At 37.4% G+C, this 22,678-nt stretch overlaps 1 long non-coding RNA gene across 1 annotated transcript; it reads right to left on the bottom strand.

Annotated features, from left to right (window-relative positions):
* Positions 1 to 2,301: 2,301 nt before the first annotated feature.
* LOC121029699 (uncharacterized) lies at positions 2,302 to 18,557 on the bottom strand. The gene is made up of 4 exons (XR_005789861.1): positions 18,400 to 18,557; positions 11,663 to 11,731; positions 9,953 to 10,043; positions 2,302 to 2,442 (listed from the first exon to the last, which is right to left on the bottom strand). It is a non-coding gene; the product is annotated as an uncharacterized LOC121029699 (long non-coding RNA).
* Positions 18,558 to 22,678: the final 4,121 nt, after the last annotated feature.

Here is a 22,678-nt window from a genome sequence, read left to right on the forward strand (position 1 = left end):
TTGAACTTAGATCAACAAGGTTGATAAAGATATCAAGAACTGTAAGTAGTATGTAGAGATTTCACCAGGGGGTAAGCACCTTGAAGTGATGAGAAAAAGTTAGGAATAAGAGGAGTGTTGCTTACTTAGGCAAATTTAAATTTCAGCCTACAGGTGCTAGCCTGCTTCCTCCTCTCACAGTTTAAAGCCTGCTGTAAGAAAGTAAAAAAAAAAACAAAAACAAAAAAACAAGGTATGATGCAGAAACATTTATCCAAGTGTCCTCCAAAGAACCAGCTGCGTCAAAATAACAGAAACAACTTTTAAAAATTGCGTTTTCCTGGGCCCCACCCAGACCCAGGATGCTTGCAGGTAGACCCCAGTAACCTGCCTTTTGAAAAAACACTCCCTCCCCCAATCCAGGTAATTATTAAGCTACAGTGCTTAAAAACCTCCTCCCTAGAAATATTCCTATACCCCCAATTTACTGTATAATGTGCTTAGGTGAGAACCATTCATCCCAGACAGCAGTGACATCTCGGTTCCCTCATCCTTAAGGAACTAACTATAAATAACCTTTTGAGGTTTTTGTGAGTAGAGATAATATATATAAAGCACCTGGCAGCATGCTTGACGCCAAGTAGATGTTAAATAAACGGTAGCCCTATGAAACTTTCCAAACAATTGATTAGATTTATTTACATACCCCAAAAGACAAGTAGAGAACTTGAGCATTCAGTATGTACAGTGTTCTTGGTGACTTATGTACATTATCTTTTTAAACTCTTACAACCAAGCAAAGTAGGTATTTTTTCAGAAGAAGAAACAGAAACATGGAGATTAAGAAACTTAACCAAGGACACATAACTAATGAGTGACAGAAGTAGATCACAGGATCTGACTCTAAAAACCATGTCCTTTTCATCTCAACCCACTACTTCTTGGTAAATTCAATAAGCCATCTAGCTTAAAGACCAGAGAAAGAAGATGGAAAAGGATAGCAGCTAACACTGTTGAGGGCCATAGAGATGCAACTTGCAACAAATTATGGAAATCAAATACTTGCATGTTACTTTGAGTGTATATGTTACTTGTGTATGAAAAAGGACGAAACTCCTAAGCCATTTCTGGTAGAGCCTGTGCCTTAACTCGTTTTTGAACGAATTGCCACCAAACCATTCTTACTCCCCTTCTCTGTCTTGTTAATGACTAACATTTATGAAATGGTTGGCCATGATTTGAAGGACAGTCTGTGACTACAGACTAGCAGCAGGATGACAACTGATCCATTGGGAAAGCAGACCAGTGTCCTTAGCCTTGTAAACTCTACAGGCTAAGCAATGAGGAACTCACCACAAAGGAAACCATATTAAAAGCTTCACTTTGTCATCGCCGGTGCTAAAGGGGGAAAAAAAACTGGATCAAAAGATTAACTAATTTAGCAGGAAGAGTTTTTAAGAATTTTCCATCTAAACACAGTATTTACCCAAGTGAATAAATGTTTGCTCTCACATTTTATTATCCAATGTATGACTCAGAATCCCCTTGCGGTGTTTCAAAAATAACAGAAACTTTTAATTACAAGATGGCATTGCTGTGACAAGTTTTTACAGTTGCACCCAATAAACTATAAAGTGCCAGTCTTTAAAAAGTTCCTACATTACTCTAAGTCAATTTATCTTCTAAGTCCTAATCCTGAAAGGCAAACAGACTACTCACAGGTATGAGTGTTTAGTGTTTAAAATCTAAAATGCAGAGGATGCTGGGAAGAGAGGCATGCACTAAAGAAGCACAGAGAGAGAGGAAAGAAGTAAATGGATGAGAAAGGCTCTCGGGGCAGATCCATGAAGCCTACATAATTGAGGAAAAAGTTAAGAAGTTTAAACTTTTTAAAACTAGCTTCAAGGAGCACCTCAGTGGCTTAGTCAGTTGGGTGTCTGACTTTGGCTCTGGTCATGGTCTCACGGTTTGTGGGTTCAAGCCCCGCATGGGGTTCTCTGCTATCAGCACGGAGCCTGCTTTGGGTCTTCTGCCTCCCCTTCTCTCTCTGCCCCTCCCCCACTCATGCTTTCTCTCAAAAATAAATAAATATTAAAAAAAAAAAAACTAGCTTCAAGATTTCAAGTCTGGGTTTTGGGAGTGGTATTAATAACTAGTATTGAAGAAAGAGGAGCAGTTTTTGGAGGGACAGTGCATTTCGCTGGCAGCTTCCAGTAAGCAAAAAACAAAACAAAACAACCTCCCCCCCCCCCCCCCCATTTAGCAAGTGAGAGGTATTAGTAAAAAGGTAGATAGTAAAGGCATTGAAAAAAGTACCAGGAGCTCCAAGTTTGAGATTTCAAAAGGGGAGGAATTTTCCTCATGATAAGATCAAGGGTTAGCCAACTGATGTTTTACTCAGATAAAGTCATTTCCTTGAGGCATCTGGTTGGTGGTGGTCGAAAGAATAGAGAATATGTGATTCTGGAAAGGAGATAGAAACAAAACATGTAGGTCAGTAACGAGAAAAGCTTTGTGTATGAAGAAAAATGTTACTTGAAGAAAGTCCAGAAAGTGAGAAATGGGCCTGGGGCACAAATTCCCAATTACTTGGTTGTGCCAAGGAATTAATCTTCTCAGCCCGGGAGGCTATCCTGGCTGGGAAGAAGGCTTACCCATTTTCCTCAAGTTCTAAGTTTGCCTTGCTGTAAAGAGTTGAGAAGCCGTGGGTTAGGAAACCAAGAACAGACAAATGACAAAAGCCGCAGGCTTTCAACCAGGACGATCAGGATGTCTTGCACATTTGAACTAAATAAAATAAGGAAAATGTGCAGAGAGCAGATCTAGATGTATACCATGAGAGCTCATTAGAAAGATCTGCCCACACCTCTGTGCAGTGTTCCTTTATTAAAACATTGTCAATGTTGGTCTCTCTGATGTATACCCGATACTCATAGGCTATTGTATGTCAATTATACCTCAATAAAAAATTATTTTCAATTACACTCCTTTGGCTGTAACATCTGTTTCCTCTCAGAGCCCTGACTGATACATTATTGGTGATTCTTTTGATCATCAATACCTTCGCATAAAACATTAAGATGTTATACACACTTACTGATCGTCCATCATGCCCTAAAATCTGTTGACATGTGATTTTAAAAGCAAATTCACTTTTTGTAAAAATATTACTATTTTTGCTTTTGAGATCTTTTAAAGTTAATGACTTCTTAAATTAGTCATTTTAGGGGATTCCTGGGTGGCTCAGTCAGTTAAGCGTCTGACTTCGGCTCAGGTAATGATCTCATGGTTCATGAGTGCTCTGTGCTGACAGCCTGGAGCCTGCTTTGGATTCTGTGTCTCCCTCTCTCTCTTCCCCTCCCCCACTCACACTCTGCCTCTGTCTCTCTCTCTCAAAAATAAATAAACATTTAAAAACATATAAATAAACTAGTCATTTTAGGATGAAGCATTTCCATTATAATACAGCGTGATGTGACTAACCAACACTTAGAATCTGGAAATAAGTGCTTTCTTTCCACATTGTCAACTTTTAACCAATTTTTAAAGGAGCTAGTAGCAAAGGTGATTATTCTGAATCACGAGATACTTCTTTTTTTTTTTTTTAAACGTTTGTTTATTTATTTATTTATTTTGAGAGAGACAGAGACAGCATGACTGGGAGAAGGGCAGAGAAAGTGAGTGAGAGAGAGAAAATCCCAAGCACCCCACAAATAAAATACTTCTAGGGGTGCCTGGGTGGCTCAGTCAGTCAAGCCTCTGACTCTTGATTTGGGCTCAGGTCATGATCTCATGGTTGGTGAGTTGGAGCCCGTAGGCTCTGTGCTGACAGTAGGGAACCTGCTTGAGATTTTCTCTTTCTCCTTTTCTCTCTGGCCCTCCTCTGCGTGTACTCTCTCTCTCTCTTCCTCTCTCTCTCTCTTCCTCTCTCTCTCTCTCAAAATAAATAAATAAACTTTAAACAAAATTTTTTTAATAGTACTTCTTTAAAAAAAAATAATGTTTATTTATTTTTGAGAGAGAGAGAGAGAGAGAGAGAGAGAGAGAGAAGTGAGTAGGGAAGGGGCAGAGAGAGAGGGAGACAGAATCTGAAGTAGGTTCTGGGCTCTGAGTTGTTGAACTCAGTCTGCAAGATCATGACCTGAGCTGAAGTCGGATACTTAACTGACTAAGCCACCCAGGCGCCCCCAAAAAAGTACTTCTTAAATCTCGATCTTGTCTGTGTATATAGGGTAAACAATTAACCAGAGTTATCTTTGGGAGGTGGGATTGTGAAACTGTTAATTTTTTACTTTATAATTTTCAATATTTCAAACTGTAAAAAAAATATTTATTATACCTGTAATGAGAATGAAACAACACAGACTTTGTTTTTTTTTTTTTAATTTTTTTTTCAACGTTTATTTATTTTTGGGACAGAGAGAGACAGAGCATGAACGGGGGAGGGGCAGAGAGAGAGGGAGACACAGAATCGGAAACAGGCTCCAGGCTCCGAGCCATCAGCCCAGAGCCCGACGCGGGGCTCGAACTCACGGACCGCGAGATCGTGACCTGGCTGAAGTCGGACGCTTAACCGACTGCGCCACCCAGGCGCCCCCAGACTTTGTTTTTAAACACTACATGAATTGACTAACTTCATCATGATAATATAAAGTTTTAATAGCCCAAAATTAATTTTAAATTAATTGGTTTTTAAATCTCAATTTCTTTCAGTTATGATTTTGCCCAAAACTACCGCTGTCATCTCTTCTGATCCTTTAAGTAGTATTTCACATTGTCTGCATTTAGAATGTCTCATGCTTTTCCGTGTATCTCTCCAGCAATGGTGGAGCTATGAAGACATAATTATTAACAACGCTGGTGTACAAATAAGGGCATTTAAAGAAGTGGTATTTTGGATTGGAAAGACCCTTGGGGAAATCTAATCTTAACATGCTTTATTTACAGTAAAATCTCTCCACCCAAAAGACAGTACCTCTACAAAGTGTTTTTAAAATCCGTTTACATACTCTGGGAAAAGCAAGGAAACTTGTATTTTCATTGGAGGGTATCCACATGTGTAGTTGCAGTGGAATGCAGTAAAGCATGCCATTCCTAGCCACAACGTAAAAGGATGTGGTACTAACAATGATGAATCAACTCATCAAAAATCTAATTAAAGCATGGAATTGTTTTAAGATAAGGAATAATATGAAGGAATGAATATGGATCAATAACATACACCAGAACTACACTGAATTCCAACAATATCCGGTTTACACATCTTATCAAATTTTGCCAATCTGTGTAATATGCACATACCTATTGGTTTACTTTCAGAATAAAATTAATTTTGGGAAATGCCTCAAGGCTACTTTCTGCCAGCTGTGTAAAGGTTAACTGATGAAGAAAGTAAGTGAGACATTTTCTTAAATCTATGAGATATGAAACTGGAATCTTTCAATATTTTCATAATCTGATTATTTCACATGACAAACTATTTTTAAACCATACTTTAGCCAAAAGTTTGATGCCTGCTTCTTCTCAGAATTTAAAAGCTTTAACAAAGTAACTGCAGTATGCTATCTATAAGTAATAAATCCACCCATTTCTACTTAAATATTATTACTTTAGACACTAAAGCTTACATTTAAAAATGCACGGAAAAAGTCTAGATTTAAACATTATCAATGGTTGCCTCTGGATGGTGAAGCGTGGTATAATTCTATTATGCTTCTATTTGCTTTTTGTATTTTCCAAATTTTCTGTGAGAACATTTTAGTTTTATAATGAAGTGAAATTTAGGAGTATCATTTTTAGCACATGCTCATGCAAGTAACACTGTCATTCACACATATATTGTTATATCAACTGCCATAGGCACATAACAAAGATCTTTGGAACAAGTTGAAATTTTGAACAATAACCATCACTAGCTAGATATTCTTCTGAATCCTTTATATGTGTTGACTTATTTCATCCTCACAGTAACCATAGGAGCTAGGTACTATTATTTTCAGATAAGGAAATGAAAGAACAGAGTTCATATAACTTATATTTGTACAGCTGGTTAGTATAGGCAGACCCAGGTTTTGAACCCTACCAATCTGACTGTAGTGTCCATGTACATAACTGAAATGTGGCTGCTTTTGCAGAATATATTATGGAACTTTATATCTCTGAAATTTTCTTTTCATGCAAGTCTGATTCAGCCCAATGTGGTTCTAATCAAGATGCAAACTTCCTTGACAATTTTTATGTTTTTGCATAACTGACAGGGAATATTAGGAGAATAAGTACAATAGAGTAAAAAAGATTGATCATAATAAAAGTCATTTCAGGATTAAGAGATAAATCTCCAAACCTGATAGTAAAGAATGTTTTCTTCAAATATCTTAAGCTAAAACCATTATTCCTATTAAGATATATAGCCTTGCATACAGAACAAAACTTGTTGATAATAGTAACGTATTTTTCAGTATGTGAAAAAACCATATTATGATCTCCATGGAATAGTTGGTTTTTCTACGAATTTCTTCTAAGAAGGAAAATTCGAGAACATATATATGGTTATTCCATCAATACAAAGTCAAACATTTAAATTAAATCTGAAAATTACAGTATTCAAAGTTGTCCTAGATTTTATCTTATTTTTTTATTTAACCCGGGTACTTGATATAGATACACCTTAATCAATCTTAATAGAGTGGTCTTAATCAGAGCTATATTAAATGTCAAAAGATAATTTTGATAAATCTTTAAACAAATACAGTCAACACAACAGTTAAAGTGATGTAACAAACAGCACTGTGAAAAACATGGGCAAGATGAATACACACATTTTCCAACTTACACACAAGATGAGACACATTTTCCAAATTAACATCAGTTGAACCTTTCCTTTAATGAAATTTATTAGGCCAATAAGTCTTTCTATCTAGGATTCAATCCTTAGGAGAAAAAAATATGAAGACATTTCTAGTTTTCTTTATATCTATCTGGACAAAATTATTTTATTTTATTTTATATTTAATAAAATTTTATATTACATGTAAATTAATATTATTTTAAAATCTATAATATTATGAATTTTACATTATTAAATATATACTTATGTTTATATAACAGTTAAATCAATGTGTTGTCATTTCAGAACTTTGCCTCTGTAACACTAACGAGGTTCTGACCCCGGGGCGCTTGGGTGGCTCAGTCAGATAAATCTCCAACTTCAGCTCAGGTTATGATCTCACAGTTCATGAGTTTGAGCCCTGCGTCAGGCTCTGTGCTGACAGCTCAGAGCCTGAAGCCTGCTCAGATTCTGGGTCTGCCTCTCTCTCTGCCCCTCCCTAGCCACACTCTTCTTCTCTCTCAAAAATAAATAAGCATTAAACAAATTTTTTAATGAAAAAAAAAGTGTTTCTGACCCAAAGACAAGAGCATATAAAAATTTTGAGCAACAGAGCCTATTGTGCACAGGGGACAGAGGTCTAGGAGCAGGAGAACTGTTAGGTTTTTTTTATCAAGAGGGCAAAAATACCCTACGAAAATCAAAATCCTATCTCTTTCCGCAGGGACAAACAAGTATCAACCCCTCCTAGAAAAGAAATGCGTTGGTTCTTACAACTTGAGCCAAAGTATCAACTGTTACACATGGATCCAAATATAGTGCCTCCTGGCAAAGAAACAGTGCTCAGCAAGAGGCAGAGCTGGTGGACACCTGATAGCATTGCCTGGGTAACTTGAGCTGAAGGTTTGCTTGTTGTGGAGACAACACTGAAAATCCAGGCAGAGAACAAATCACATTGCCTTAATTTTAGAACATTCTTTGAAGATGGATTTGAAATCTCCTGATACTTTTTTCACTTTACGTTTTATGAAGAAATTTCAAACACATACTTTTTATGACAGAAAGAATAATGTGATGAACTTTCAAGGGATCCATTGTCAAGCCTCAACAATCACCATCATCGATATATGATCTTAAAGTTTTATGCATAGTTTTTTTTTTAATTTGTTTTAACGCTTATTTATTTTTGAGACAGAGAGAGACAGAGCATGAATGGGGGAGGATCAGAGAGAGGGAGACACAGAATCTGAAGCAGGCTCCAGGTTCTGAGCTGTCAGCACAGAGCCCGACGCGGGGCTCGAACTCACGGACCGCGACATCATGACCTGAGCCGAAGTTGGCTGCTTAACCGACTGAGCCACCCAGGCGCCCCATGCATAGTTTTAAACAAAGATAAAATTTATACATGACAAGATTTCACAAACGGTTGCTCAGTTTAAATGAAGGACTGTGGTTTTTAGTTGCACTTGAAGAGTTGGTTAAAAAGAGAACGCTACGCAGGTCTTTTCCAGTTTGAAATTCTCAAGGCAAATCTTTATGAAGTCTCTATCAGTTAAAACCAGGCATATTCAGAAATTCGTTTTTATTGGTACAACTACAGAATAGACAGACTCTGAGGGACTCATTCATGCTAAAAATAATGTTCACTAGGAGTTAATGAGAAACTTAGAAGTTTATTGCAAATTTTAAAAAGGATACTTATGAAACAATCTAGAATATTCAGGTCACTTTACTCTCAGGGAAGTCCAAATGAAAAATAAAATTTAGGGGCTCCTGAGTGGCACAATCAATTGAGTGACCAACTCTTGATCTCAGTTTAGGTCTTGAACTCAGAGGTCTGAGTTCAAGCCCTGCATTGGGCTCCACAGCCAGCATGGAGCCTAGTTATAAATGAATGAATGAATAAATGAGTGAATGAAGGAATGAATGAATGAATGAATACATAAACAACTAATAAATAAAATTTAGGTTAGAAGTTTGCTTATCCAGAGTAGAATCTGAGTAAAAAGAGGTGGAAGAAATGAAGGAGAACCTCATCCAGTCCAGATAACCGGATCATCGTTGCGTAGCCACTTCAGTAATTAATGTAAGATGCTCATAACGCACCGTTTCCAGGCCACGGTTGGAGGACACTAGCAAGAGCTTAGTTTCAAACTTTTCCTTGTTAAAGTTCCAAATTTCTTTTTTTTTCCCCATTATTAAAACCCTTCACTATGAAGATATCCAGTTTCTAAGATTGCGGTTTACCTCCCTAAGTAACGTTTAAAATAATGTCTTCTGTTTTGAGGGAAACTCCCAGGCCCTTCCCTGATGTTTAGGAAGTAATCTGCTGGAAACCATGGGCTCCTGGGTGTGGTATCTACCATCCCTCAGGTCCTTTAGATTGGAATCCTGGCAAAACACAGAATACAAATTTTTCCTGTTTTTCCAGATTTCAGAGAAAGGACTCTTGTTTTTTTCTGGGATTGTTAAAAGAAAGACTAGCCTGTTAACCAAACTCTACAGGATACCTTCCCAAAGAATCAAAGTTCTTACTTAGATTTCCAACTTGAACACCAGAAAAGAAATTTTTCTTCCTTTTTTCCCAGCTTGTTGATTCTATTATTTTTTATAAACTTGACAAAATGAATTCATTCTCCTTTGTGTGTGCACAGGCTACCAATGGATTGCTGTATTATCTTTTCTTTTTTAAGGAATTAAGAAGTGAAACAATTTCAAGAGTTCTCAGATTATATGATTAGAATTTCTTTTCATTAGCTCTCTCCTGTATGAAGTAACAAAAGAGTAATAAGCATTAGTCAACAGGGACAGAAGTTACATGATTTCATTGTTCTAAGTGACTTCCTTTCTTTTTTTTTTTTTTTTTCCAAGTTGGTTTATTTATTTTGAGAGAGAGTACAAGAGGAGAAGGGGCAGAGAGAGGGAGAGAGAGACACAGGGCGCCAGCCCACAAACCATAAGATCATGACCTGAGCCGAAATCAAGAGTCGGCCCCTTAACTGAGTCACCAAGCACCCCTAAGTGACTTCCTCTCTAACCCAACCAAGTCCATGATAACTTCACTTGATCAACCAGCCTGCTAGTGACATGAATTCTTAATAATCAATCCCAACCAAAAGAATAAAATTGGAGAGCATTTCACTGTACCTTCATGAAGTGAAATCACATTCTGATTCTGGTGTTTGCTAAGAGCAGTTTCCTCCTCTGCTGGTCTGTTCCAAGATGATTGGCTAGTAGACTGTGTAAAGACAAAATAGTGGTGATGCTGGGGAATTTCCTTGCCATAGCATTTAGGTATCAGTCATCTCAGAAATGATGACTTTTGGTTATCTTCTATACAAATATAAGATAAAGCAGAGTATAAATAATTTCACCAAAAACAATTTGCTTTTTAGTTTTCAAGTTAAAAAATTCCTTGGTTAGTTACACAAAATCTAAGGCAAACTTTTGTTCCCCCCCCCCCCGGATTTATTTACCTGTGTTTATTTTCTTGTCTATATATGTATAACTACTAGGGATTGACAAGTAATATCTTGAAGAGCCCACCTGCAAAAAGACAATAAAATTATCTGACAATATCAGAGCATGATATATTTAGTTCAGTGGCATACACACTGCGTGTAAATACAATGCTTCCCATTCTTCACATTTTTTTCCTTAAAAAACTTGTAAGTATCACCGTGGGAGTGGTACGTACAATACTAATCGATACAAATGGAAATCTTGCAGTTAGTACTGGGTGACATGAGCAGTGACCTTTGCATATTATTTGTTGACAAATTTTCTTTGTATTGTATGTAGTTATAACAACTGATTATAATTTTTAAGGCTTTTATTAAAATACATTGTTTGAAGATGTTTAACGAATCTGTACACCCAATGTGGGCTTGATCTTACAACCCTGAGATCAGGAGTCACATGTTCCATCAACTGAGACAGCCCGGTGCCCCCTTAAGATATATTTTTGCTTTAGTTATTAAGGTTTTTTTTTATGTTTTTATTTATTTTTGAGGGGGAGGGGGCAGAGGATTTGTAGCTGGCTCCATGCTGATATTAAAGGTTTTAATTAATGATTGTGTCCTTGAGGGATGGAGCAAAAGGAAGGGAAACTGAAAGGAGCAGAGAAAAAGAGTAGCAGGAGAAAAGGCAGGGAAAGCAGAGGAGAAGAGACAAAGAAGCCGAAATAAAAAAAAAAAGGAGAATGGACTGGGAGAAGGCAGAAAGTTGCTTAGGAAGAAGAGCAAGATGCAGAAGGAGAAATTCTGAGAGAATTTGGTGCTCACAGTAGTGTCATTATTTCTAGCAACAGAACCCCAAGCACCACCCAGAAGATAAGTACTTTATCACGTAAGTGGGGTGATAAATATTTGATTCCCATACTGCCCTCTTTATTCTTAGTTAACTTTTGCTCCTATCAGTTATCTGTTCCATTACTGTTACCGAAAGCTGCTGATCTTTTCTTTTCTCTCTTTCTCTTTCAGTCTCAAGGTAATGAGACACCTGGTTGTTTACTGTCATAAAGCCAGAACAGAGACGCAAACAGATATTTAGGTGAAAAAAGAAAAGTTTCAGGAACCCTCTGACCCCAATCCATACCATCAGGCCATCTCCTGAGCTAACAGAGCCCCTCTGCTAAGCTTCTGTAATGCAGGGCTTTTGTAAGCAACACCCCCTTTCAGAAAAAGGAAGCTGCATAAGTTTGAAGGCCTTGCCTATGGCTCCCCTGTGAGTGAATAGAAATAGAACTCAGACCTTCTGACGTCAGATTCAATGTTCTTTCCACTTAACGATGCCTAAAAATACAAACAAATAAAAAACCGTCCCAAAGCAAATAAAACCTTATCCATTTCTGCTTACCTTATATCTTGGAAGCCTGGAGTTTATGAAGATTGATTTTGTAATTCTGCCTTTTTATACATACAGCACCTGAATTTGTAACAAATGGATCCATTTAAGTGTATTTTGTTAAATAAAATTTTCTTTATTTTTGTATTGAGATTAATAATCTAATAATACCCTATAGTAATAGTTTCCAATTATAAAGACCCTTAGAAAGTATTCTATTATTTTAAAATAAATACGTCTATGGCTGAAATGAGATCTTTTTTGTGGTTTTATTGATACATTTGAATTACTTTACTATGTTCTATCAATGCCACCTCTACGAATCTGTCTTGTTGACTCTAGATCTCAGGTTAAATATCTTTTCCCTGGGGCTGCCTTCTCTGACTGTTCAGACTAAGTTATCCTTCCCCACCCTGTATTTATACTTTTATAGCACCTGCACTTTTCCTTCATAGCTCTTGTTATGATACTAATTATAGAGCAAGTGAGTGATTATTGTTTAACATCACTGTTGCCTTCCAGACCATAAGCACCAGGGCAGAATTTGTTTGTCTTTTTCACTAATATATCCCCAGCACCTATACAGTGATTAGCACATTGTAAGTGTTCATTAAATATTTAAAAAGAGAGTGAATGTGTTTCTTAGTGGATAACACATAGTGGATAAGTTTTTGCATATCTGGCTTAAAGGGATCTTTTGTTATCACAGTCTGCAATAAGACATAAGGCTTTCCTGCCATTCGTCCCTCTTTGTTTCTGGAATCTGTTTTAAGGCATTTAAGAAGAATTGCTAATAATAATAGCCCCCTTTATTGTGTACATGCTGTGTGCAATGCACTAGGTTAGGTGTTTCAGAGGCATATTCTCATAATAATCCTATGAAGTAACTACAGTTTTTTTGTTTGTTTGTTTGTTTTTTGAAAGAGAGAGGGTGTGCCCTGACGGAGGGACAAAGGGATAGGAGAAGAGAGAGGGAAAGAGGGAGAGAATCTTACGTAGGCCCCACGTCCCAGTGGGGAGCCTGATACTAGGCTCCATCTCATGACCTTGAGATCATGACCTGAGCTGAACTCAAGAGTGGGACACTTAACCAACTGAGCCACCCAGGTGCCCTGGTAGCTACAGTGTTTAATCACACTTACAGAAGAAGACACTGGTGTTTAGAAAGATTAAGTAAATTGTTCAAGGTTACCCAGCTAGTGGTTCAAGTTTGGCTGAGCTAGGAATTTAGGAAATAGAAAATGCAAGGGAAATATCATACCTTTTGTTTTCAAAGAGTAATCTCCCAATCTGTTTCTACATTAATTAACGTTATGCCAACACTGAGAAGAGGAGGGAAAGGGAAACCCCCACCTTTCCTAATAATCTTTCAGTGTCGATTCTGCAACTTTGATTTCCTGTTAACAGATCCTGATTGTAGCATTTTGGCTTTTATGTGTGTGGGTTAAATGAAAAGATTTCAAATTTTTCTTTCCTATGTCCATGTATCTGAATTTCTACAGGTTCAAAGAGATAAATAAATTATATTTTTGCTGTTGTTTGTTTTTTCTGAGAGCAAAGAAAAACAGGGAAGGAAGTAATAACAGGGAATGAAGTCAAAGAGTCAACAAGGCGTTAGGCACCAAGGAAAGTGTTGTGTACTTTTAAACAGTAATATACGAAAATGTACCAAGATCTATCATTTCCGCTTTTATTTGGAACATCAACATTCCCCCCAGGAAGATGATTCCTGTATCATCATTTTTATAAACAGTTTTGAAAATATTTTTCTGTTCAATTTGAAATCAGTTTGATTAAGAGCCTAGGGATCTTCCATAAGGATTTTATAGGCTGAGAGGCTAAACTTTGTTTTTATGAAGTTACTCTTATGAATAATCCATTTGCAGAGAGGGGTGTCTCATATCCTTGATCTTTTATTATCACAGTCTGTGATAAGATCTGTGCTTCCATATCCATTCAGCATTTTTGCTCCTGGAATCTGTTTTAAGGGGTTAATACTATTAAACAAGGTATCATATCATTGACTCAATTTAGTTATTTGCTACATCTGTACCTTGTATAGAAATCTCACATTTTTCAGACTCTCAACCAGAAAGCAAGTTTCGTTGATGAGATTCTTTTAGAGATTATTTAAAAAATTTTTTCATGTTTACTTATTTTGAGGTGGGGGGAGGGGCAAAAGACAGGGAGATACTGAGAGAATCCCAAGCCGGCTCTGCACTGTTAGCACAGAGCCAGATGTGGGGCTTGATCTTGAGACTGCAACCTGAGCCAAGATCAAGAGTCAGCTGCTTAATCGGCGGAGCCACCCCAGCACCTCAGATTCTTCTTTTTTTTAAAGTGTTTATTTTTGAGAGAGAGAGAGAGAGAGACAGAGACAGAGTGCAAATGGGGAGGGGTGGAGAGAGAGGGAGACACAGAATCTGAAACAGGCTCCAGGTTCTGAGCTGTCAGCCCAGAGCCCCACGTGGGGCTCGAACTCGCGGACCATGAGAGCACGTACTGAGCAAAGTCGGAGGTTTAACCGACTGAGCCACTGAGGTGCCCCATCACATTCTTATAGAAATTATTTAGATAACTGAGTAATTAAACCTGTTGAGTTGGGCTCCAAATAAATCTTCTTCCCGTGAGAATGTAATCTCTACAAGGACAAGATCTTTTTTTTTGTTGTTCTTGCTTGGAAGGATATTGCCACATAGTAGGTGCTCAAATTTAAAAATCTCTATATTGGGGCGCCTGGGTGGCTCGGTCGGTTAAGCGTCTGACTTCCGCTCAGGTCATGATCTCACGATCTGTGAGTTCGAGCCCTGCATCGGGCTCTGTGCTGACAGCTCAGAGCCTGGAGCCTGTTTCGGATTCTGTGTCTCCCTCTCTCTCTGCCCCTCCCCTGTTCATGCTCTGTCTCTCTCTGTCTCAAAAATAAATAAACGTTAAAAAAATTAAAAAAAAATGAAAATCTCTATATTGAATCACAATTTAAAGTGATGAATTGTTTTCAAAGCTCAATGGTGATTGGTTTATAAAATTAATATATAGCATAATTACATTTACTCACATAGAGAAGTCATTTTCATATTTCCCATATGTCCTTAAATAAACAGCAAAAAACAAAAAACAAAACAAAACAAAACAAAAAACAATTATGGATCACCTAACCCAAACTTTTCTTTTTCTTTCAGGCTAATTCTTTCTTTTGAGGCCTACCTTAGAATTTCAAGTGTACTTGAGTACTTGATCCCTATGAACTGTGAGATGAGAACAATAGAATATTGTTGAAAGAGAGGTAATATGCTATATGGTGGAAAGTAGCTATTTGGCCAAATTTGAGGGGATTTTAGTATGGAACTATTTCCATTCTTCAAAATAACATTACTAAGAATGTTTTCATTGTAATTCTACCATTCCACTACTCAGTGAATAATTAAAAAAAAATTTTTTTTTAATGTTTATTTATTTTTGAGAGAGAGGGAGTGCGAGTGGGCAAGGGGCAGAGAGAGAGGGAAACACTGAATCCGAAGCAGACTCCAGGCTCTGAGCTGTCAGCACAGAGCCTAACATGGGGCTCAAACTCATGAACCACAAGATCATGACCTGAGCCGAAGTTGGACACTTATAACTGACTAAGCCACCCAGGTGCCCCAGTATTTTTTTTTTTTTAATTTCCTTTGAACGTTACAAACAAGTTCTTTTTTAAAGTAAGCTCTACACCCAATGTGGAGCTCATACTCATGACCCTGAGATCAAGAGTCACATGCTCTACTGTTGGAGCCAGTCAGGCTCTCAGGCCCTCCACAAAAAAGTTCTTAATAAAAGCTATACATGTAGTAACAGAGATGCTCAAGAATAAAAGCTTTTCTGCATGTCCTGTTTATTTCATGACTCTTTCTAGCAACTATGAGGCAATATGATATAGAATCCAAACTTGAATACAAGCCTCATTTCAGAAATTAGACAACATGGTAAATAAGATGAAGGAAAATGGGATTGATTGAGTGCCTACTGTGTGTCCAAAAGGGGCACACAGGGGCGGGTCCCTAGTTTTCCTACACAGTTTCATCAACACCTCAGAACACATCCCAATGTGAAGAGCTGTCTACATAGGCCATACTATGAGAAAGATGGGTTTGAGAAGACATCTGAGCTGACCTCACACCAAATGAGAGGAGTGAATAAGTAGAATAAAATTTAGCTTTAGGAAGACAGTATTACATGATTTTTATGTGACTCAGTTGACAATTCCACAAATACAACTATATCCAGAAAATAATTCTTTTTTCAAAAAAAAATGGGCTTTTAAGCCTATGATGAGCAATCCCAATAGATTCTCTACTGCATCACCCTTGCTTTCCACCTGTACCATCACCATGACCACTTTGGACAGATTTCATTATACTGCACATGCAAGACAAAAGTTTATAACCCAGCTTTTAATAAGTCCATTCTTCCGGTCCTAGTCCCTTCATATCCAAGGGTGTCAAAATATTATATGTCAATATCTAATTACTAGATTAAATTACTAGCATATTTGAGATTTATATTGTGAGGACCACTTGAGTGTGTGAAACCTGCACGCAACATCCAATGCAGACATGTTTCCATTAATTGCAGCCTTGGAGATATTTTGGACTGAAGTCCTAAATTCACTTTAAAATCGTCTCTATTTCACTAGCAACCATGAACGGAGTAAAACTTTTCCGTTAATTGGCTGTTTTCCTTGATTACTAGATATCATCTTGCCAAGTTAATGACTGGACCAGAGAAATGGATTAAACTCTTACATAGCCTAAGAGAGAGGAAGGATATCTGGGGGATGCTTTTGAATTGTATCTCATTTGTTTACATTGGGAAATGTAAAAAATGATTAAAAATTTCCTTTCTTAGTTATATCGTGTATTCTTGTTGAGACAAATAGATTGAAACTGCCTATTAATTGTCCAAAGTTTAGAAAGATCATCATCTATATCATGAAGAAGAGAAACAAGGTCTCAAAACACAGCTCCACCCTGTATAAAGGCCTTTGAAGATGTCCATAGCTTTGGCAGTGTTCCAAAATCAGCTGGCTCAGGGTGATCCAGCTTAATATAGAACACTGCAGCCCTAAAGAGTTGTGAAAGCCAGTATAGTGTCTGGAGCAAATTAACGTGTGACTAACACTGATGGACCTAACCTTCCACAGCGAGATATTTGTCAAGATTTCCTGAGAAAGGAAATTGTATATCTAAAAAGAATAGAATAAATAGTCTCTGAAATACACTAACACCAAGACTGTTTTCCTTATTTTTTTCTTTTTCTACTTTGAGGTAAAGATCCTAACATATAATCACTCAGTCTAGTGTGTTATGCTATTGATCATATATCAAAAACCAGTACTGGACTTTGTTCACTTATTTTTGGTTAGCTCTTCACAATTCTCAAAGAGAAAAACAGCAGATATCTCCAGTTGATCTGTGCTTGGTGATCACAGTAGTGATAACAGTTCAGTAAAGTAAAAAGCACTAAACTAAACTACCTAAATAGCTAGAGAAGCTGAAAAATTCATTCATTCATCCAAAAAACATTTATTTAGTGATTATTCTATGGCAGGCACTCTTCTAGGAATGGAAGTATTATAACTAATAAACTAAGTCTGTGCCCTCAGGGAGTTAATGTTTGTGTGTCTGATAGGCAAAAAATAGGGATGCACATGATTTTCAAGTGGTGGTAAATGCTAGAAAGACCAATGAGTAGGATAAAGGGATTCATGTTATGATGGGATGGGGTGATATTTTAGAGCAGGAGGAAATGAGATTTAAGCAGACAGCCGGGTGATATAAAAGAGTGAGCCACACAAATATCTGAGAAATAGCATTTTAGATAGAATAAAGAAGCAAAAAACAAACAAAAAAGATCTTCAGAAAGAAATATATTGAATTTATTTTCAGAATAGCAAGGAGGCACGTTTTGTTGAAGTAAAATGAACTAGAGGGAGAGGTCAGAGAAGCAGCCAAAAGGCAAAGTGTCAGGCTTTGCAGGGCGTGAAGAAGTCTGGATTTCATTCCAGGGTCCAGAAGGTCATTGGAGGGATTTTAGCAGGGGTAGGACATAATTCCACGAACACAGATTTTAAAAGGTAGAAGTGGAATCAAGGAGATCAGTTAGGAAAGAGATGATAGCTTCACTCCAGGTGTGATTGTAGTAGATGTGATAAGAAGCAGCAAATATTTTGGAAATGGATCTGAAGATATTTGCCGATGGCTTGTGGAGTGTAATTTGAAAAAAAAAGAAAGAAAGAAAGAAAGAAAGAAAGAAAGAAAGAAAGAATCAAGAACGGTCCCAATATTTTGCCTTGAGCATACAAATGAATGGAGTACGACTTACTGAGATATGGAGAGTGGTCAAGGCAAATGGGAGAGCAAAGATTTTAAAGAAAATAATGGGAGTGATGCTGGATGATATAAATATGTATGAGGATTAGAAATAAATCTCAAAATCTTAGGTGCTACAACATAAAGATCACATTTATACAAAAATCAAGACACTTTACCATTAATTATGTTTCTAGAAGGCAATAGGCATGGGCATTGGGAAGAGATTTTTTAAATTTTCTTTTTTATACATTTCTGTGCTTGTTCAGTCTTCTTATAAATCTTGTTCATGTATCAGTTATTTTTTAAAAATTTCAATACGCCAATAATACATTAATAAAAGTCAAGCCATTAAATGTGAGATTATACGGTAAGCAGACAAAATGAAAAATCAACTGCATTTACCTGCTTAGAGAGGATGTAAAACTATCCAGCTTCTACACCCTTTAATGAGTCTTAGAAGAGGACAGGTGCATCTTCAGCCCCCTCTTCTAACTTTACATTTGGCATTAACATCAACTTGTCCCTTAGTTTAAAGTTTGCTTTCTTTCCCCGGCTGTGTCTTATGCTGTTCCACTTGTAGTATGATATGCTCTGCCTCAGGCTCTAAAATGGTTTATACACATCTATCGCAAAAGCATTTGTCATCTGTTCTAATCCAGGACTGCTTAAGACCAAAACCAGTTGGCCTCAATTAGCTAAATGAGGCCTGTTTGTTTGCTCTTTGGAGCTAGGTAGCAAACACAAGCGTATTCCAACTTGCCATATTACCTGATGCCTTCAACATGAAATCAGTTGGTGCACTAGCTGTCATGAAGTCACTTTTTCTGTTTAGGTAAGAGAGTAGCCAAAACTCTTAGGGACATTTTAACAGACTCCTATAGAGAAGGAGTTAGGGTCTCTATTAATGTGCTCAGTCCCAGGATTCCTGGAACATGGGTTATTCTACTGATCTTCTCCCCTCACATTCTTCCAATGAATTACCCTTCTCCCCACACTGGGGTCTTATTTCATGGGTGTTCGTTAGCACACTTATAATGTCAACTTGCTATTTTTAAAGATATGATTATCGAATTGTTCATTCATTCTATTTTATTTTTTATTATTTATAATGTTTATTTATTTTTATTTTGAGAGAGAAAGAGAGGGAGAGAGAGAGAGAGAGAGAGAGAGAGAGAGAGAGAATGAAACGGGGAGGGCCAGAGAGAGAGGGAGATAGAGAATCCCAAGCAGGCTCCGCACTGTCAGCACAGAGCCCAATGTGGGCTTGATCCCATAAACCACGAGATCATGACCTGAGCCCAGATCTTTAGTCGGATGCTTAACCAACTGAGCCACCCAGGTGCCCCATCCAATTATTAATTCATTTTAATGTCAGCTTTATGAGGGGCAATTTTAAATGTACAATTCAATGAGTCTTGACAAATGTACCCAGTTTTGTAACTCAAAATAGAGAATATTTCCATCACCCCCAAAAAGCTCCTTTATTACCTCTTTGTAATCAATCCTCTTCCTGCCCCTCCAGCTTCTGACAACCACTGACCTGCTTTCTGTTGCTGTTCTTTTGCTTTTTCTAGAACTTCATATAAATGGAATCACACAGCATGTACTTTTTTGTGGATGGCTTCTTCCTCTTAGCATATTATTTATGAGATTCATCCATGTCTGTGCATGTACAAGTAGTTTGTTCTTTAATGCTATAAACTATTTTATTTTATGAATATACTGCATTTTATTCATCCATTTCCCAGTTGATGGATATTTGAGACATTTATAACTTATGTAAACTTATTACAAAATTTGCAAACTTGCTTACCAGTTTTTGTGTGGACATACGTTTTATTTCATTTGAGTAAATATCAAAAAAAAGTTTGCTGAGTTGGCTTTAAATCTACCACCTTACTATGTGTTTTCTATTGGTTCCTTTTGTTTCGTGCTCTTTTGCTGCATTTGTTTGGATTAATTATTTTTAGCTTGCCATTTTGTCTCCACTATTGGTTTATTAGCTTTAGCTCTTTTACTTGTTCATGGTTTCTCACGAGATCTATAACATACATGTGTTTAAACTTATCACAGTGTTGATTCACATAATAGTACACCAGTTTACACGCAAGAAACTTACAAGAGTATTCTTCCATTTCTCCTCCCCCTTTGTGCTATTTTTGTTGTATACCTTACTTTTACATACGTTATACACTCTGTAGTGCACTATTATTTTTTCCTTTAACTTGTCAAAATCTTTTAAAAGAATTTAAAATAGGAGAAAAATGACTTATAATTTCCCCCATCTTTTAACCATTTCTGAGGATCCTTGCCTTTTGTGTGGATCCAAATTTCCATCTGGTTATCAATTTCCTATTGTTTTGCCTATAATGTTTTTTATAGTATTGGTCTGCTGATAATGACTTTTCAGTTTTTACTTGCCTGAACATGTATTTATTTCATCTTCATTTTTTTTTAAATTTTTTAATGTTTGTTTATTTTTGAGAGAGAGAGAGAGAAACAGAGCATGAGTGGGGGAGGGCAGAGAGAGAGGGAGACATGGAATTCAAAGTAGGCTCCAGGCTCTGAGCTGTGCACATAAAGCCTAATGTGGGGCTCAAACTCACGAACCATGAGATCATTACCTGAGCCAAAGTCAGACGCTTAACCAAATGAGTCACTCAAGCGCCCCATTTCACCTTCATTTTTTAAAAATGTTTATTTATTTTTGAGAGGGAGAGAGGCAGAGTGGGAGTGGGAGAGGGGCAAAGAGAAAGGGAGACACAGAATCTGAAGCAGGCTCCAGGCTCTGAGCTGTCAGCACAGAGCTGGATGAGGGGTTTGAACTCATAGGCCATGAGACCATGACCTGAGCAGAAGTCGGACACTCAATAGACTGAGCCACTCAGATGCCCCTCACCTTCATTTTTAAGAGAGATTTTCACTGAGTATCAATCCCAGTTTGGCAGGTTGGTTTCTGTTATTTTCAAGTTGCTGTTTGGGGCTCCGTCTCAAACCTAAAAGGGATGCATTAACAAGAACAAGTGGAAACAAGGGAATTAAAGGTAATGGTGGCTTAACTGTACACGTGGCCAATACTTGTTCTTTACCACTGCCAAACTGCTGCTCATCCTTCTGTAGTGCTTAAGTCCCCAACACCAAGCCTTAGAACCAAATGTGGCCTCTTTCTTTTCTGATCACATGCCTAGTCCGTTTCTCAGCCTGCCTTGGAGTTATGTGTACCAATGTGACTGAATTTTTGCTTGTGGAAAATGAGCAGAAGAGATAAGTGCTACTACCAAACCTGGACTATACAAGCCTCTAGTTTACAGCCCACTATGCTGAAAAGTCATCCCTGAAAAGGGATGGCAAAAATGGCAAAGCCATGAGAAAGAAGGAACTAAATTATCACTTGTAGGAAAAATGTCTGTCTACCAGGAATCCCTGTTTTGAGTTCATGTGAACAAGAAGACAAAAACAGGGGCACCTGAATGGCTCACCTGGCTGAACGTCTGACTCTTGATTTTGACTTGGGTCGTGATCTCACAGTCTGTGGGATCGAGCCCCACATTGGGCTCCACGCTGACAGCACAAAGACTGCTTGGGATTGTCTCTTGTCCTCTCTCCCTGCCCCTCCCATGCTCTCTCTCTCTCTCAAAATACATAAACTTACAAAAATAAAAATAAATAAATAAATAAAAACAAAAACACTTAGGTTAAAGCCACTGATTTAGGGGCACGTGTCTGTTACTTAGGCCAGTGCTTGCTTAATGAATTGTTTTTCTGTTCCACAACATCTCATTCTTTTCCAGCCACTCACAAACAAATGAGATATATTTCAAAAAGCACAAAGGTTTGAGTTTTTTCTGTTATTGATTTTCTCTTTCTAAGACTGATGTTGAGAACATTGAATATGGTAAGGCTGTGCAGGGTAAAATTGTAGGCATGGGCCTGGGTGTCAATCAAACCTTGGTTTGAGTCCCTGATCAACCATGTACTAACTAGGTGACCACCTTATAGTTTTCTTATCTGTACGACTGGAGTATTAATTCTTCCCTTAGAGATTTTTGTAAAGCTTACATAAGATACTGTACGTAGAATGCTTTGCTCAGTGCCTGACGCAGTAAGAATGAATAGTAGCAAGTACTGTTATCCCTCCCCCCATATATTATTGATACATTATTGATACAATCTATGTAAAAGTTTAAAGAGTCCTAACTCACACGTGCCATCACTGAAGAGTAATTGTAGTTTAAAGTTTGTTATTAATTATTTCTTTCTGAAGATACACCAGAATATCTTCTACACAGATTATAATAGGGTTAATTTTAGATGAATCATTAATAAAGAAATCAAATCCTCCTTTCCATAAAAATGTGTAGGTATTATCAACTTTGAAATAAGGGAAAAGTTCAGATGTATTCATAATCCTGTGGTTTGCAATCTGACTTGTGGTTCAAGGCAGAGGATTACTTAGGCCCCAAAGGCCCGCCTAATCTTGTCAGAGAGGAGATAACCAGAGTGAGGAAGTATTTTCTGTGCCTTCACCTTTAAATTATAATGCTACTAGTTGCTTTTATCTCACAAATTGTCTGCCAAAGTACCTAGTTTTTCTAAGATTAAAGTCCTAGGGAATGTTTGAATACTAGATTATAGCTAGACTGTCCTGATATTCCAACCCCCCCACCCCAACGAACTATTT

The sequence above is a fragment of the Herpailurus yagouaroundi genome, unplaced genomic scaffold (genome assembly GCF_014898765.1).
Source record: "Herpailurus yagouaroundi ecotype Mexico unplaced genomic scaffold, PumYag 28, whole genome shotgun sequence".
Lineage (NCBI taxonomy): Eukaryota > Metazoa > Chordata > Mammalia > Carnivora > Felidae > Herpailurus > Herpailurus yagouaroundi.